The sequence below is a fragment of the Physeter macrocephalus genome, chromosome 11 (genome assembly GCF_002837175.3).
Source record: "Physeter macrocephalus isolate SW-GA chromosome 11, ASM283717v5, whole genome shotgun sequence".
Taxonomy (NCBI): domain Eukaryota; kingdom Metazoa; phylum Chordata; class Mammalia; order Artiodactyla; family Physeteridae; genus Physeter; species Physeter macrocephalus.
In genome coordinates, this window is record NC_041224.1 from 2,202,860 (window position 1) to 2,222,516 (window position 19,657).

Here is a 19,657-nt window from a genome sequence, read left to right on the forward strand (position 1 = left end):
GTAAGTTGATACAGCCACTATGGAGAACAGTATGGAGGTTTCTTAAAAAACTAAAAATAGAATTACCATATGATCCAGCAATCCCACTACTGGGCATATACCCAGAGAAAACCATAATTCAAAAAGACACATGCACCCCAATGTTCATTGCAGCACTATTTACAATAGCCAGGTCATGGAAGCAACCTAAATGACCATTGACAGATGAATGGATAAAGAAGATGTGGTACATATAGACAATGGAATATTACTCAGCCATAAAAAGGAACGAAATTGGGTCATTTGTTGAGATGTGGATGTATCTAGAGACTGTCATACAGAGTTCAGTAGGTCAGAAAGAGAAAAACAAATATTGTATATTAAGACATATACCTGGAACCTAGAAAAATGGTTCAGATGAACCAGTTTGCAGGGCAGAAATTGAGACACAGATGTAGAGAACAAACATGGACACCAAGTGGGGAAAGTGGAGGGGTGCTGGGGGTGGTGGTGTTATGAATTGGGCGATTGGGATTGACATGTATATACTGATGTGTATAATATTGATGACTAATAAGAACCTGCTGCATAAAATAATAAATAAAGTTAAACTTAAAAATTTAGAAAAAAAAGAGAAATTATAAAATCTAATCAAGATATCATTCTCCACCACCAACTGAGAAAGAGGGTTAGCAGACCAATACTGTTGGGGGTCTAGATATGAAAATATAATTAACATTTATTCATGTGTATATCACATTGAGTTATATATATTACACATTTCAAATCAAGGTTGGATTTGGAAACTCCACATTTTTCACTTTCTCTGAAAAAATTTTAATTTAAAACAGAGAAAATAATTATCTTAAAAGCAACAGGAATGAAATATTTCTCCAAAAGTTCCACCTTCAAAATTGTATACATAAGAGTTTCATGCTAAAGGTTTAAGGGGACTTCCTTTTCTCCCAGTCATTAAGAATACTGAGGACCCTGTTCTTTTTCAATATGAAATTTAAATAGGTTCCTCTGAATCTTTTAGCTAGTAAATTAAAATTTGGACAGAATTAGTCATAATTAGTTATCAACAATGTATTCAACTGCCATCAATTAGGGGCTGTTGGAACATCAAAAAGTCTTTGAACAATAACAAAAATGAATCTTAGAAGAAAAGAATAAACACAAGTACAATGTCATTTTGTAAGGTTCAATAAACATGTGCTAAGAGCTTTGAATGAAAACAGAACCCATCAGTCTAGTAAACATAACATCAAATTGAAGAGTTTTCAACACAGACAGCTGTTTGCTAGTTGTTGATGGACCTTAAACATATGTATATATGTATGTAAGTAAATATACACATGGCCCACTTATATTTCCCTCTTACATCATTCCAATATGAAACTTTGTTTTATATCTTACTCATATGTACTACCATTTAAAATGCCTTATGTCAAATTTATTCTAAATAAAGGAATAGTTCTTCTTAAAGGACATGTAAACAGAGAGGTATTTAAAGTAACACTTTAAAATCTATTCAACCTATTAAATAAAGAATAATGCAGAAAAAAATACAAAAATTTTATATTCATTCAGGATATAAAATCACTATCTCAGATGGCAGTATGAGGCTAATACCAGTCTATTAGGCTAGGGTTCTTTTACCAGGGGGAGGTGGGGGGAAGGGACTGTATAAAATTATCTTTGATGCTTTGTCAAAATATATGCCTTCTGCATGACAGGATCTCAGATATGAGAAAGGGAACGAGATGTTTCTTTTTAGAAAGCTCTCCAATTTATACTGATATATCTACTTCAGCCCATGTCACCCACGTTTGAAAAACCACAGTATTAAAATTTCCTCAATTGCTCAAAGATAATATGCATTTAATTCAATTTGGTTTATATTTATCGGCCTTTATGAGGTCTGTGAGTCTCCTTAAATTCTCAGCTCAAGGAAGCCTTCACTGATACTCCCTTCTCTCCATACATCTTTCCTCCCCATTGTCTGATTAGGTGTCCTTCTTCTCTGCTCATAAAGCCCCAAGGGCACCCCTCTAACAGAGCAGTTACTATACTCCTTAGCCTGTAATTGAGTTGGGTTTTTTTAGTACAGATATTCCTTACACACTTAGGACCCAGAAGAATGTTTAGTATAAAGAAGATGTACACATACACATAGGGTTTGACAGGTGAAGGAGTGAATGAATACATATTTTCACAAATTCAGTAAATACTTGTCGAGTGCCAATGTTGTGTCTCAGGCACTGTTCAAGGTGCTGGGAATCCTGTCCCACACATAAAAGAGCAAGTAAATGAATGAGGAAGGGAGAAGGGATGGATAGGGGAAGGGTTAAACTGGAGAGAACAAGGAACAGTCTCTCTTCTCAAGGTCCATACTTACTAACAGAGAAAACAGCCATCTCTTATCCTTCAGTCAGCTGTCAGTCAGTGCACAGGTATTTATTGAGCTCTACTTTGGATCAGGCACAACATGAGACACTCACAACAATGAACAAGAAGTGCCAAGTGCCTATGTCAGTGATCTTAGGATCTAGGGCAGTCGACAGTCAATGAACAAATGGACATAGCAACGTGTGCTATAATATTCTGTACGTAGATAAGTACTAGGGAGAAAACAAAGAGCATAGAGACTAATGGAACAGGTGATATAGAAACTACTTTCTACAAGATGCACAGGAAGCTCTCTCTGTAATGTTACCTTTAAAAGACGCTGCAGGAATACCACAATTTAAATGCTTTAGCATCCTTTATTAAACTTGTTATGTGTGCACAATTTGGAAACAGAAGTTCTTATACAGAGAATTTATGACAACAGACTCTATCATTCTATGCAAAGCCACATTGTACTACCCATAAATTTTACAACAGAACCCAAATCCATTTGGCTGCCAAAACGATGTCTCAAATTCCACTATAAAGTCACCAAATCAAACAGAAGACCATAAGATTAAACATGTCTCTTAGTAATGACTTTTCTATTCACCCCACCCTAACCCCCATCTGCTTTCCAGCTGTTCATACCCTCCCAATTCCCATTTCTAGAACCCATTAGTGAGTTTTTAAAAAAGAAACCTAAGTTCTACTAGTATTTAATATAAGAGTAATTTTATACAATATTGGGTTGGCCAAAAAGTTCATTTGGGCTTTTCTGTAAGATGCTATGGAAAACCCAAATGAACTTTTTGGCCAACCCAATACATCCCATAACCTCAACTACAATTTACTATATTCAAAAAGTTTCACACATTAAAATTATTTCTAATAAATTTTTTAAAAAAATAACAGCTGTCTTCTACACTAAGCTTGTTTCCAGGATCCACATTTGCAATCAATACTCTTAATACTAATACATACATGCCAAGATCTCTGGTCTTTGTCCACCCATGCATATTATCAATTCCCCCTGTTAAAAAAATCAGTCTCTCCTGAGATGTCAATTTTTAGGACTGCAAAGGAAAGGGAAGAAATACAATGAAACATTAACTTTTTGTTTACTATTCTTTTTTTTTTTTTACTTTCTCCAGCTGTGTAATTTCCTCATAATGCTAATCCTTCCATGGCTTTATCTACCACCTTGATACCAAGGTGCCCAAATTCATGATCTCTATCCCTGCCCTTCTCACCATATTGTCAACTCCCTGCCAGACTTTGACATCAGAAACTCCACAAGCTCAGAATGAACCTCATTGTTCCTCTGTCACTGCAATGAGTTCTTCTGACTTTCCTATCTCCATTTCACCAAACTGCCTGGCACTCAAGTTCAAAACTTTGGAGTAACCTTTTCTTTTTCTCCCACACTCACTTGCCAGATCTAGAAAATTTTTCATTCTGCAGTGTGTCACTCAGTCTTCTCTACTTTTTCATTCCCACTATGAAGCCAATGGCTCAGGTCCGGGTTTTTGCAATAGGAAGCCTAACTGGTTTCCTAATTACACCATCCCCTTGTATTTGTCATGTGCCATCACCATATTAGGCATCCTAAAATGAAAAACCAACTACAGGATATCCTGTCCTGATCCTTCAGAAGTCCATGAAAATTCTTCAGACGAGCATTCAAGGCTTCCATGCGAAAAACCAAATCTGCATTTCCAGTCATGAGTAACCACACTATTTGTTAAATCGCCCATTATTCCCAATTCCTGTTGTTCCCTCCCCCACTTCTTGACTTTGCCATGATGTTCTCTTAGCCTGAAAATGTCTTTCCTTCCCCAGCTCTTCCTCCAGTTGGTAAAATTTTAATAATTTTATAAAATGATATGAATTTTTATTTTCATCTGTATGTGTTTTTTTCCATAATACAATTTCTCCACCATGGGATTGCATACTATTTCAATGAGGTTTAAAAATTTTTGGCTTTATCAGCTGGCTGGTTAGCTCAGTTGGTTAGAGCATGGTGCTAATTTTAAAAATGTGTTTTAATCCTGTAAGTCAATTTAGGCTTATCTCAACTCTCAAAATGCTACTTCCCCTTCCATTAAAAACATTGTATTCTCCCTCCTTAGACATTTTTTTAAAATACTGTACATACTTCTCAAATACTTATTAAGTTTTGTCTTGTGCTATTACTGTTGTGCTATTATCTATTGTTATTACTTGCTATTACTTACTTACTTGTGCTATTATCTTGTGCTATTATCTATTGCTATTGCTGTTCTCTACTCCCCTACCTCCAAATTAAAATCCCTACACCAAATGTAAACCTACCCATAGGAATAGGGTATGTGTCTCTATTTTTGTATGCGATTTTTAATTTTATTAAAATATAAGATATTTTATTATATATTTTAATATTATTTGAATTATTACACTTTAAGTCACTCTGTAAGCAATGTTAAATCATTTATGGGTTAGTGCTATATACAAAAGTGAATGAAAGAGTGAGTAAATGATTATAGAAATTAAAAAGTACATACAAATAAATTGAGACACATACCCTATTTCAGTGAGTAGATTTAACCTAGAAAAAATAACTTATGGTTACCAAAGGGGAAAGGGGTGGGGGAGGGATAAATTAGGAGTTTGGGATTAACATCTACACACGACTATATATAAAGTAGATAACCAACAAGGACCTACTGTATAGCACAGAGAACTATACTCAATATTTTGTAATAACCTATAAAGAAAAATAATCTGAAAAAGAATAGATATAGATATATGTATAACTGAATCACTTTGCCATACACTTGAAACTAACACAACATTGTAAGTCAACTATACTTCAATAAAACAATAAAATAAAAAAACAAAAACAATAGTATATAATAAAATATGATAAAATTTTAAAAAAGAATAAGAGTATTAGAAGTCAGGAGTAGCAGAAGTAAATGAAATACATGCCATTAAATATCATATGATTTCCTAGTGTTTGCCATAGGTAAATAATTTGGGATCTCTTCCATGATTTATCACAATGCCTAATATTTAGAAAGAGATTAATGAATGTTTATTGTTAACTGAATTATTCTTGTAACATTTTTTGAGAAACAAGTCAAAATTCTTCAGGATTATTTTTTATTTGTAGCAAACCAACTATCTTTTCCTGAGTATTAACATTAATGGCATCATAAACAAATAATGTTGTAGTGCAAATTTTAAGGGAAAATAAAGAAATAAAATGGACAGACTCAAAAGTTACCTGACATACAAGAATGTAAATATTTATATAGGTAAGGTGTACACTTATTTGCTCCTTCTTAAATATTCATTCGGGGAGTGGAAGGTAGAAGCTACCATGTTCTTTAAAGATACAGGGAGAAGAATCTTTCCAAATATATATAATAATAATAATAATAATAATAAGAAGAAGAAGAAGAAGAAGAAGAAGAAGAAAGAGGAGGAGGAGGAGGAGGAGGAGGAGATGAAAATAATAATCACTCGAGAAAAAAGGAAGATAGAAAAAATTGAGTAAAGTGTTATTTCCTTTGTCAAAGATTCCAGAAAGCCCTCATCTACTTCTCAGTCCATCAAGAATGTTATTCTTTCAGTATCTCTTCTCTCTGTGGCATTACCAGTCTCTCCTTTTCCACTGCATCCTTCCATCCTTCCAAAGCAATCTCTTATACCTCCAATATTTAAAATAAAACAACAAAATACTCTGACTTGTCCCTGCAAACCTCAGCAACTATTGTTTTTATTCCCAGAAACAATTTGTTTATAATGTGTTCTGTCTCCACTTACTTACTTCCCACTCTCCTACCACTATCTTGCATCTGTTCCAGGCAGGCCACTGAAACCGCTCTTATCAGGATCACTAAAGCCTTCTTGTTTCCAAATCCAAATCCAAGGCTTTCTTTCTTTTTTATTTTAAAGAGCAATGAACAGCATTCCACATCATGAGTCATTCCCTCCTTCTTTAAACATACTATCTCTTTGTAGACTCCTAAGTCTCTTTTCCCAGATTCTGCTCCTTGACTCATCTTTAAAATGTAATTCTTCAGGCCTTAATTCCTGGTCTGCTCTTTTTCTCACCCTACATTTTTCCTTTTCTCTAGGTATCATCATTCAGTTCTACGGCTTGAACATGCAATGTTAACTACCCAAATACACAGTTCCAACCTAGACTTCTCCACTGAGCTCAAGACATATATAGAAGTGCCCACAGATGTCTGAAGTGCGTCCTAAACCCACCAAATCCAAAAGTGGACTTGGATCCTCATCCCCAAACCTGTTCCTCCCAGGTCTTTAGTAAATTGCACCACCACTCAATGGTTCAACCCATATTCCCAGTAGACATGCTTCATGCCTCCCTCCCCTTCTTCTCATGCTTCATGTTCTATCAGCACATCCTACCAGTTCTCCTTCCAAAATATATCTCACACCTGTTCTTATTTACTTCTCTATTATATTTTCCTCATCCAAGCCATTATCATATTTTGAGTGGACTCTTTTCTCAGCCTACTAAATGTGATCCCTGCTATCTTTGTTTCTGTTTTTACCTTGCTTCCTTCAGTTCATTTCTCACACAGCAGTTCCATAAAGTGAAAGCACATCTGATCTCTCTCTTCAACTTAAAATTATTGACTGGTTTCCAGACTCCTTGTCTTGTCCTGCAAGTCCTCCATCATTTTACCATGTGGCCCACCTATTCTCTCTACTCCAATCAAATCCGCCTCCCTTCAGTTCCTGAAATTACCTAAGCTCTTCCATGATCGAATTATTTTGCTTATGCTATTCCTTCTGCCGAGAATGCTCTTTACCTCTTCACCTATTTGTTTGCATGGCTGAATCTTCCTTTAGGTGTCAGTTTGTTACCTCAGAGAAATATTCACTGATACTGTCAGCAGTTGTTTTTTTTTCCACAGAGAATTTATTATTATTGTTATTGGTTTACTTATTTAGTTCTTCTACATGCTCACTAATCCATATCTCACTGATCTATATACTCCACATGGGAAGGCAGTCATTCTCTTTCACTCACTTCTGTCTGAATACCTTATACAATGCCTGGCAGGTGGTTAACAAAACAAATATTTTCCAAATAAATACATTTTAAATGAATAAATGAATTACATACAGCTATAAAGAATTTAAATTGATTTTCTAATTTATGGGCCAGTTATCTTTTCAACTCTGATGCAAGTCATTATTATTTAACACCGAATGATAGAAACAAGAATTGGATAGACTTAGCATTTAGGTCAAAGAAAACAAAAAGAGAGAGAAGCCAACCATGAAATATTTGTTATACCTGAAGCATCAGCCTATGAGATAGCTTGTTTTTATTTATGTGGCTTCCTCATCACTTAATTAAAATTCAGAAGTAAATACAACATTTTATGGGAATTTGCTTTTCCAGTATTCAGGATATCATTCGGCATATATCCAATTTTTGTAGTTTGTGAGTTTCTGGGAAGATTTAGGTTTTCCTGGGATTATGGTTTAGAAAATTTCTTTAAAGATCATGATAGCATGGTTAAATAGGCTAAATGATAAAGATTTCTGATGGCAGAATTCATACATTTTGCTTTTATATTCTATAGTCTAGTTGGAAATCCCTTCCACCAAAACTATGAATCATTTATTACAACCTAGCAAAGACTCAAATGCAGCTAAACATGTGTTAGTGTCTTACTTCAGTTTAGGTTATAATGTTAACATTTTTTAGCATGAAGTAGGATACCTGAAAGACAGCAAAACAAAATAAACTATTTAGGTAATTCCCTTAAGCCAATCTCCAAACCCAACCTTATCTCAATTGAGTATCAGGGGATGATATTAAGGTTGTATGAATTGCTGCTTGTTTAAAATGGAGCCCACTGAAACCACCCGGATGCAACACTGGACACCAAGGATGCATAATCAACTACAGAATGTTTTTCCTTATTTCATGTCCATAGCTTAAGGACTATAATTGCATAAGACCCTGGTTGACCCTTTGTTCCCAGTGGGTGCTCATAAAATAGTTGTGATGGCCAATACTAACTGAGTAGGAGAACAGAATTTGAAAATACTAATATCTCTTCTTCCAAAGATGATATTATTTTTCAAAAACACCATCCCATGCCCCAGAAGATATCTGTTCTAAACATTAAGTGCAACTATCTGTTCTTAGCATTAAAATTTAGCTCGTGAATATCTTAAAATATTTGAGAGTAGTTTACTTGATTTTGCCCTTCAAAAAACTTTTTTCCAATCAATATTTGGCTAGCTTTGAGAAATCTGGCAATCATATATTACTTGGTAATGATGATGACTGTCCCACTTACTTTCTCTCTGCCTTTGAAACCAAATCTGGAGGATATTTCTATTCAATAATCTTTTCCTTCTTAAAACATCTGGCTACTTCATTTTTACCTCACTCTCAATTAGGTTCAAAATTGGTATAGCCTATGATTATCTGGTAACCATGTTCATGGAATAAACCAATGCATCTATTCTAAGTATCAGATCACTTGTGGGACAGAAGAATAAAACAGTTGAAACATAAACTGAATCAGAGAATCTAGGATATGTGATTGCTGTTAATTCTTTGTTTTTCTGAAGACTTCATCATTGTTTACTTGTTGAATAAAGTGCTCAAAAAGATAATAACTGGTTTCTTTTACAAATATGTCCCAGTAGCAGAGATGTTCATAAGCTATGGCTGATAGATGCCAGAAGTTTTGCCTTATGGTGACAGAGCAGAGAATAGAAGATACTGGACCTCAGACTGATGGAAGCTGGGGCATTGACATGAGTGAAAGTGCTCATAAGGTGTACAGAAATTACAGGACAGATTAGAAAAAAATTCCCAAACTTCTATAGATACCTGGGTATCCCCAATGTCCTAGGTGTCTGGGAAAGAATTCATTTCAGGGGGGAAATCAGCCATCCAGCACAGAGGGCAGTGGAGTCCAGGGACACACAGGAGATCCCACCCAGGGAGACAGAGAGATATCATCATGACAAGGAAAGAAAATCAGCCAGTATTCGAGTCGAACAGATCACTCAATAACGGAGGAGGCAGGATGTGCCAGCAGAGACCTCTTAGATGTCAACATGGAAATACATGCACACGCACACCCACACCCACACACACCCCAGGGAATTGTGAGTGAGGCTGGGAAGCACAGCTATGAGTCTATTTTTTTCTGTATATATTTAATCTCCAGACTCATTCAATTGCTACATAGTCTTTGCCACACATTTTACAGTTATTTATTGAGTTTCTAGTATGTACCAAGCTCTGTGTCAGAGGAGTTCAGACACACTGATGGATTTGATGGATTGATTCAAAAAGCTTAGAGTACAGTGGGCATCCAAAGGCTTGAAGACTTTATTTTTTGATTTTTTAAATTTATTTATTCTTTTTGGCTGTGTTGGGTCTTCGTTGGTGCACGCGGGATTTCTCCAGTTGCGGCGAGCGGGGGCTGCTCTTCGTTGCGGTGTACAGGCTTCTCATTGCGGTGGCTTCTCTTGTTGCAGAGCCCAGGCTCTAGGCGTGTGGGTTTCAGTAGTTGTGGCACAGGGGTTCAGTAGTTGCGGTGCATGGGCTTAGCTGCTCCGCGGCATGTGGGATCTTCCCAGACCAGGGCTCGAACCCGTGTCCCCTGCACTGGCATGTGGATTCTTAACCACTGCACCACCAGGAACATACTGAACACTTTATTTTTTAAGAGCAGTTTCAGGTTCATAGCAAAATTGAGAGGAAGGTGCAGAGATTTCCTGCCCCCACACATGCACAGCCTCCCCCATTATCAACATCCCTGACCAGAGTGGTACATTTGTTAGAAGTAATGAATCTACGTTGACACATCATAATCACCCGAAGTCCATAGTCTACCTTAGGGTTCACTCTTGGTGTTGTACATTCTATGGGTTTGGAAATTTGTTGCTATTTTTAGGTTGTAACCACACAGTCTTCCAATGATAGAGTTCTTATAAATGGAAATAGCTTGTTTCTGTGAGTAAATTTCCCAGTTATCTTGATAGGGATTTGAGTCAACAAAATAGTGTAAGAAGAAAAAAATAAAAACATAAGGTATCATTTCTAAGGGTATCCCAGTATGAGTTACATCAAATTAGATCACTATGGAGGTAGCACATAGAATTTATCCTTTCATCTAGACTGTCAGTTATTTATGTACCATGTTTTGAGCATCTTCCATATGAACATCCTGGAACCAGGGACAGATGATGTGTCCCAAATGAACACACCACGCTGCTGAACTCTCAAGAAACTTAAAGATAGACAAAGAGGTCATTCCACTGAGATATATGAAAATAGAAGGTGCTACAATGACAGACAATTGCCAAGTGATTGGCAGTTGTTCCAGACTGGAGGGGAGACCATAGAAAGGAGGATGGCAGGAGATGCTTCATAGATGGCATGACCCCTGGGGTAAGACATGAAGTAACTGATGATAAGAATGCAAGACAGCCGTCTGAGTTACCCTTCAAATGAGATAAGAATTATCTCAGTTGCCAAACGCATCATTACTACAATTATAATTGTATTGACCAAATATGATGGTGATAGATAATACAGCAACGTTGGAGGGAGAAGGAATCATAAAACTGAGAAATTAACTAGACCTGACCCTCTGATCTTCTCTCACATAATTTTTAGTCCAACAAACATGGTACTCTAAGCCTAGTGGTAAATCATGGACTTTTTATTCAAATTCAAGTACTGCAACGGTAACTCCACAAAATAATTTGTATGCTAAGACTGGAATTCTACATTCTTTTGCTTTCATGGACTTGTGAATGGACATGTTCTCAATTGAAGGCCTTCTCTGTACCCCTATATAATTGTTTTTCTAGGAGGTGTAGCAGGGCTTCTTTTTCTTTAGTCCATCTGTCTCTTCAGTCATAGATTAATGGCTCTACCCTTGGAAATTTTCAGACTTTTTGGAAAAATAGCAAATGACATAAATCCAGAATACGTCAGTAGGGAGAAGATTTATGCTCTGCTTCTTTTACTTTGGCATATTTGGATAAAACATCAAGACACTGTAAAGTCTAGGAAAATGGAAATCTTGATTTAGAATAAGTGTCCCCTCTTTCCCCATTCTCTGTTTCTGTTTACTTCCAGCCAGTCTCCCATAACCACATTCATATACATTTTATGTGTTTCTGAACTTGAAAACCATACCATCAATCTATCTATAAACACACACAAACACACACACACACACACACACACTTTTTCATCATTTTTCCTACGACACATGTTTCAATGGATTCGGTGCTGAGATCAAACAAATAAGACATGGTCCCTGCTTCCCTAGAAGTTCTAGTATAAATGAGACAATAGGAACACAAATAAACATACAAGCATTCAGGCAACTGTGCAAACACTTACACTAATGAATAATGTATATCCATTTTTAAAATGTTAGCAAATATGGGTTATGTGGGAGAAAACGAAAAGTGAGCTGAAAAACCTTCTGACCGTTAGAGCTGAAAGAGGACTTTGAGACCATCAAGGTCAGCAGCCTCATTGCACAGGAGGGAAATCTGCCAGCACCGTTTTAGAGGTGGTTGTAGGGGAATGAAATCATAACATTACCTCCCATTGGTGGAGCGAGGCTCTTTGTAGGTCGGATTTCTGAATCTCTGAGCAGAAGGGATTGAGCTCTCTGTCCAAATGATTAGATACCTTATCAACCTGAAAACAACAAGGTTTTTTCAAATGGTAACACTGAAAAAGCCTTCTAAATTCCTGTTTGGGTTCCAAACACTTCTCTTGTACCTTTAAGTAATCCCTTTTCTCAGAATCAGATGTCTTATGTAAATCTTTTCTTGCCATCTCAAACAAGCCTCCCAGCTTTTTGCCAAAGACACAGAAAACAGCCTCCGGGATAGCTTTCAAGGTTTCCTGATGGCCAAACTACTACAGTTAGATTTCAAAAAAAATATTCTTGATTTCTGGGATAAAGGATGCAGCTACAAAGCACCTTTGCCCCCAAACACCAGCTTTTCTTTCTTTTTCGAACGGTCATAAACCAACAAAGTGAAAGACCGTGAAAGTCAATTTTAACAAGTCTAACTCTATATCTGTGTGCAGAGGGTCTCCAAATGTCCTATTTTATTCTAAATGCTATGTGGGGCAAAACAAGTAGTAATATAACATTAATGTTTATTTTTTTCTGACCCCAAGGTCAACTGCATTATTAAAATATAAACCCTAATTTCCAAATATTGTAATAATTGGAAAAGAACATATAACATGAAAATGTTAAAACAGGCTTGGCTTTGTTTTGGAAACTCTCACTGTCACCAATTTATTCCCAACGGGAGTCATCAGCATTAATATTGACAATGCCTTCCCTAAAATAGCCGCTGTCGAGTCCTGCGTACACGGTGTACTCAGTAAAGCCTGCTCATCAATTTACTGACTCACTAAGACTGCCGCTGCTTTGTGTCATCAATTTAAAACAGCTTTATCTGAAAATAATTTATGGAAATCCATGGTCCTTGAAAATGAAAAAACACACCATATTGTTTTCAGATTTCACCATCCTATTTTCCATTTTCTAATAAACATTCAAATGACAAGGTAGGCTACCAGAGAATGGTCATTGCAGCCTCCTTTAATCCTTTTCACACAAGATGTCCCTTCTTTATCTTTCTCTCTCCTGTTCTGGCATAAATAGAAAGCCCTATATTTAAATATTTAATCTAGAGAAGATTTCATTCCTTGTTGAAGAGCCTTGGTTGATCAATGCGTCCAGTAATAATATTATCTCATCTAAGTCATTAAATCATCAAAACTATGTACTAAAGCCTCTGACACAAGAGTGAGCACGCCTTCCCATGAAAACTTAAAAATCATGTGTGATTATTTTTATTTAGTTCCCTGAAAAATAGAAAACTTTCAACCTACTTGCATTTTATAGTTAAGAAACTAAATATTTTTATTTATTTAAGCTATGTGATATGCTTACAAGAAGTTTGAAGTAGCTTAGAGTGAGAGAAGATAACATAAACATGGTAATGAGAATGAAATGGAAAAGAAAATTTGGATATTAAATCAAAAGAAAAGAAGATTCCCAGTCAGGAAAGTAAGCAGATTATTGTATTTGTTTCTGATTTTCTGACATTTAAGGTGAACTCCCACTGTGCTTCAAGACCCAGGTCAGACAGCATCCTCTCTGTGAAACCTCTTCTGAGTACCTAAAGGCCAGAACTCTACTGGTCTTTTATACCTATGCTAATACGAGTACTTAACTGATTTTGTTGCAATACTTTGCTTAGAAATCTTCCTTTGCTCATATGGCCAACTCATAACTCCTCAAAGTCAGGAATCATTGCCTTTCTTTAGTGCCTATTGTTAAATCAGCATTTAGCATCATTCAGTACCCTGTCTTGTCTCTTCTCTGGAAACTTTTGTAACTTTCTCATTATACCTTGAGTTCTAAAATACCATGTGTAGGTGAGTCTTTCATTCGAAAACTTGCACTACCTTTCTTTGACTAGGACAAAATTTTTTCTAATGTTAAATCATTTCTACATTTTTGTTTTCCCCAGACTCTTTTTCTAAAACTCCTAGAAAAAATGTCAGAGCCCGTGAACTAATTTCCAATGACTCATCCTTATTCTACTCATACTTTTCATTCTCTTTGTGCGATGTCTTGTGAGTTTATCAACTTTATCTTTCAGAATAGATCATTATTTTGGTATGTTTGATTTCCTTTATAAATGTTTAGAAAATATGTTTTTAGTTCCAAAAAGTTTTGCTTATTTTTAATAGTAGTCCGATTTTCCTTTCTTTCTTTTATTCCTTTTAAAAATATATTTAATATCCAAACAAATCTTTCTGAGAATGTAAACAGACTATTTTTCAAGTTCTCTTATGTCCATTGAACTATTTCTTTTTCCTCTATAGTCATTTGTTCTGTTTCATTAGCTTGTTTCTTTGCATTTAGGTTGTTGGTTTTCTTAAACTCTCTGGTGATCTTAAGTTGGTGATTCATATTTATGAATAAAGGACTTGACTGATGAATTAAGGTAGCTGTCAAACACTCTCTGTATAGGTCTGTATCTATTTCCCAAAAAGGGCTTTCCCTGGAAATGACCAGGCTGCTTTCCTGTCTATGTAAATAGGTGAGGATGTGTCAATTGGTAGGAATCATTTTAGGATATGTGGCCAGAAGGTAAGCAGGCAGGCTACCTAAATGCCAAAATAACAAGAATGTTACTCTGAGAATGGAGTATTTCAGCATATTTTTCCCCTGGTTTGAGAGGGCTTTCCTCTTACATTCTCTCTGTATGGTTGCACAGCTTGATGTGCCTAAAAGTCAGCTGTGCCTGTGTGTCAAGAGACAAATATCACACTGAATCGCTAGCCCGTCCTATGCAGTTTCTTTCGGAAGAAGTTCTCTGGCTTAAGCTAGGGAAGAAATGCCTCTGCTGTCAGAGGCATTCTCCACTCTGTGGGGAAGTGGAGAAAAGCCACATGAGTCCTGTTAGCCTACAGATTATTAAATACTTATCCTGATGACGGTTTCACTGCTCTCCCCCATCCTCATGCCTTCTAACTGAACTTGGAGCTTTCCCAACATATCCAAGATGTCTCCTTTGAGTGTGTTGGACCCCCTGTATGCTTTCTCCTAGTCTGGATTATTTATCAATAAGAGCTTATTCTCTGGAAATCATTCACAATTTCAATTTTGCTGCCAGTATCACTTCCTATTTGCCATGCAGCTATGGATTTATTTTCCCTGTGAAACAACTTTGTTGTTTCAGTGGAACTGGGAAGAGAAAAAGATAAACCTACTTCCTAGGTTTACTGTTTTTGAACTAGGGGCTCCATGAGTTTGAATTCCCAGCTGGTGTTTAGATTTAGTGCTTCGTTTGGACTCTGAACTTCCAAAGGTAAGCATTTGTTATCTACTGTACTTTTAAATGTTTATTTAACTGGTTTGCCATTCTTTAGAATGCTTCCTATGTCTAATTATTAATCTTTAGAAAGGTTCTAGTTTTATTCCAAAAATTATAAAAGCCAGACTCATAGAAATTATCTTTGGGTCTATAATAGCCTTCAAAAATGTGAGGGTCAGCTGAATTCAGGCTCAGGGCTGAATCTGACACCTGAGACACAGGTGTCAATATAGCTGTGAATATTAAAGGGATAAAAATGCCCTTGAGACATATCTTTTAATAACAACAAGAAGTAGACTGCTTAAGTGTTTTTTTAAATCTTCTAATCAGTTTCAAAAACTATATCTGAAGTCCAAGAAAATTCTAAATAATTGAGAGCATATATATGATATAATCTAATATAATATATAATCACTATATATTATATATAATTATATTATCCATGTATATATATATAATATCTATATACCAACTTTCCTAAATAAAAAGCAAAAGTAGCTCTCAGTTTCTTCATCACCTTGGATAAAAATTATCTTCTAAGAATTCTATCTAATTCTCTTCTGGAAAGTCACTGGCCATATGTTTATTTAATCCCACAATTAGAGGCAGTCTTCTATTACTTTGCAGTCAGTGAGAATGAGAGCCCCTGACCTTCTCAAATTGCTCTGAAATCATAAGAAGTGCACTTCAAAAAGACAGTAGCTCTAGCTTCTCTCTTGTCAGTTATTTAGGTTCAATATTTTTTTAGCGATTCCAAAAGTAAATTACATTTTCAATTTCCTTTGTGTTTCTCCATGTCAAGTCAGAGTAGAACATGGGTGTTTGTCTTTTGTTTCCTAGTGAAATTTATTTCACTAAAGTTTTTTTTTTTATAATAGGGCAAAGCTTATATTATTTTTCCCATATTTTTCTTTCTGTTTCAAATATCCATTAAGCCTCCTTTCACATGCCTCAAAACATGCTTTAAATCTTGCCTAAGTATAAGTTCTCTGTGAAATTAAATATAATCTCCTATAACCAACTAGTAAAAAAGTAAATTCACTGTTTCATTAATCATTTTTAATTCTTCTAGTGAAAAAGGCAATATATATCAGATCAGATGATATAAACATTTATTTCACTAGTAATCCATTTCACTGAATAAATGAAGTAAAAATGCAAATGAATGCAATGAATAATACTACAGATGAAAGTTTTTGCAAGTGAAATGTGGACATAAGGTTTTAGGTGGATTAATGTGGGCTGAAATACACTTCACATCAACACTGAAGTAGGGACATAATAGCTACTGAATAAATGGTTGCTGAATTAATAAATCAGTTAAATAATTAAGCAATGCTGTTATCACATTACAATAGCTTGATGCATTCATTTCAACTATAGGAGTGTCCTTCATAAAGAAATTCAATTTATATTAACACTATTTATTTACATGGTTTCTTCTCCAAGTAACCTGTGGGATCCCTGAGTGCAGGGACTGTGTCTTATTTATTTTTATATCACCAGTGCCCAGTAGAATGCCTGGTGTTATTTGATGCTTAGCAATTTTTCTAATTGACTTGAAATAAAGTATTTGTATCAGCTAGACAAAATAGCCTCTTCCATTTAAGAAGTTTAGAAAAATTCCTAACTTTTAAAGATGGGATTTACTGGGAAAACTGCTTAGATATGCTAGCTTCATGAAACTCCCCATTCTCAGAAAATTACACTTATCAGAACACAAGTCACATCTGTCTTATGCACACATATGCCTGGTCTTATGCCTATTAGATCTGGTCAAATTCTCTATAATCGTACAAGTTATATTTTTATCTTCCTTAAAAATTCTCACTCAGTTCCTTACCTGCTCTTGCCTTGTTTCCACTGCAAATGTGACATTGGCATTGCGTCTCTGAGGACCATCATCCAGCGGCTGGAAACTCTTGCTATCTATCTCAACTGTACTCCTGTCCCAGAATATCTATCTAACCCAGGGTCCTAATATTAACTGTATGTGCTCGACCAGCACCAACGTGGCTCTCAGTCTTCATTCAAAAGAGTGGTTTAAGGAATTCTCCAGCAGCTCTCTGCTACCCCAGTTTACGGTATCTTCAGGGGCCTCGGCAGTAAAATTAGTAGTAAAAACAGCTAACGTGCATTGAGCACTTGTACCTCTATTACAATATGTACAGAAATTTATTCTTTCCTGCCTGTTTATATGCCTATCTCTCCAACAAAAATCCATGTAAAATGCCTCAATCAATATTTGATAAATTATTCGTTAAATTAATGAGTACTTTGATCAAATACTACACCAATCAATGGATTAAGAAAGCTGTATGCACTTGGCGGAGCTGCTCACCTGGACAAAACTGCCTTGTTTTCTATACCCTGTTCCCCAGCACCGGGGCAGTGAACCTCTTGCCTTTTCTTTTTCTAGATTTCAGGCAACTCCCTCCCTCTGTTTTGACATATTTAATGAACTGACAAACTTGCTATAGTAGGCATCCCAATGACATTGGAGAAAGCACCTATTTTCCCTGGAAACACTTTTATAACTCTGTTTGAGGGATTTCTTCTGTTGTTTTTTTTTGTTTTGTTTTGTTTTTGTGGTATGCGGGCCTCCCTCTGTTGTGGCCTCTCCCGTTGCGGAGCACAGGCTCCGGACGCGCAGGCTCGGCGGCCATGGCTCACGGGCCCAGCCGCTCCGTGGCACGTGGGATCCTCCCGGACCGGGGCGCGAACCCGGTTCCCCTGCATCGGCAGGCGGACGCGCAACCGCTGCGCCACCAGGGAAGCCCCCTTTTTTTTTTTTGATAGTAACATCACAAAGGACTTTTGCCTTTGGCATGACCACCAAAACAAGCTGAATAAGCTATCATACTGTTGGTGTTTTTAATCCACTAGAGCCCTGAGGAGACAAAGGACCCTAGTTGAACTCAACTCCCAAACATAACAAGCCCTTCATAGGAGAGAAGAGACATGCCTGCTCTCATTTCTGGTGGAGTGGAAGGAGAAGAAATCTCTCGTTAACGGATAACATATACACACTACTATAGTACTATAAAATAGATAACTAATAAGGACCTACTGTATAGCACAGGGAACTCTACTCAGCACTCTGTAATGGCCTATATGGGAAACGAATCTAAAAAAGAGTGGATATATGTATATGTATAACTGATTCACTTTGCTATATGGTAGAAACTAACACAATATTGTAAATCAACTATATTCCAATAAAAATTCTTAAAAAAAGGATATAAGGAGGAAGAAACAAGCCAAAACTTTAATGAACTCTTAATGACCATGGGCAGGCTGGCCTGGCAGATACAATTCCAAGAAGACCCAGTCAGAGAGCAAATCTGCACTCACCCAAAGACTCTTTCCCACAGGTCTCCACGTGTACTACACTGAAGGCTGACAGCAGGGCTGAGGATCCTCCTGAGAGATCTTCCAGTGTGTGGGCCACTGAAACTAAGGCAGGCACCCTCAGAAGGCTGGAGGTAAGAGGCGCAGAGAGAAATCCTTCCAAGGCAGCTTGCAGCAACCCCCACAAACTAAAGGCAGAGTGGGAGGGCAGAGAGATTATCTATAATGCAAAAAGAGCTGGCAGCTGCACTATAAACTAGAGACAAAATCCCCATGGTTCAGAAAGATAGTGACTTTCCTCTAAAACACAAAGATATCTCTGGATTCATGCCAGTATGCAGATGTTAGAATTATCAAAGAGTGATTATAAAATAATTACAATAAAAATACTAAAAGATCTAGTGGGAAAGAGGGAACACATGTGTGAAGAGATGAGGAATTTCAATGGAGGAATGTAAACTCTGAAGAAAAACTAATAGAATAGATAGAAATGTAAAATGTTATTGGAAATGAAGAATTCCTGGCTTAACAATTGGGCACAGAGGAAAATATCAGTTCATTGGAAGCTGGGAGAACAGAAAATATCTAAACTGAAATATAAAGAGAAAAATAAAAAAGGACATTCACTCTCTGTAGTGCTCTCTGTAAAATGCTTTAAAAAGAAAAAGACAGAAAGGAAATAATAGATGAAACCCTGGATCTACGGGAAGGAATGATGAGCATCAGAAACATAAATACCTTTCTTAAACTATATATACCCTTATATCTTTAAAACCTTTTCACTGTCTAAAAGAAAAATAATAATATATTTGGTATTTATAACATATGTAGAATAAAATATAATGCAATTAGAGCACAAAAACTGAGATTATAGTGTTTAAGATTCATGAAAAAGTATACAATTATTTGAAGGTAGACTGTGATAAATTAAAGATACTTATTTATATTATAGAGTAATTACTAAGTGCACACACACACACACACACACACACACACA

General features: G+C 36.2%; 2 long non-coding RNA genes across 6 annotated transcripts in view; one reads left to right on the top strand and one right to left on the bottom strand.

The window, feature by feature from the left end:
* Positions 1 to 19,657, bottom strand: part of LOC114487255 (uncharacterized) — a 364,849-nt gene that overhangs the window by 118,321 nt on the left and 226,871 nt on the right. The window lies entirely within an intron of this gene.
* Positions 14,458 to 19,657, top strand: part of LOC114487257 (uncharacterized) — a 35,448-nt gene continuing 30,248 nt past the window's right edge. Inside the window, exons 1-2 of one of the 2 annotated variants that reach the window (XR_008618454.1) lie at positions 14,458 to 15,303; positions 18,684 to 18,794. This is a non-coding gene — a long non-coding RNA (uncharacterized lncRNA). Of the gene's footprint in view, positions 15,304 to 18,683; positions 18,795 to 19,657 lie in introns of those variants that run through there. The other variant, XR_008618453.1, reaches the window with a different exon arrangement.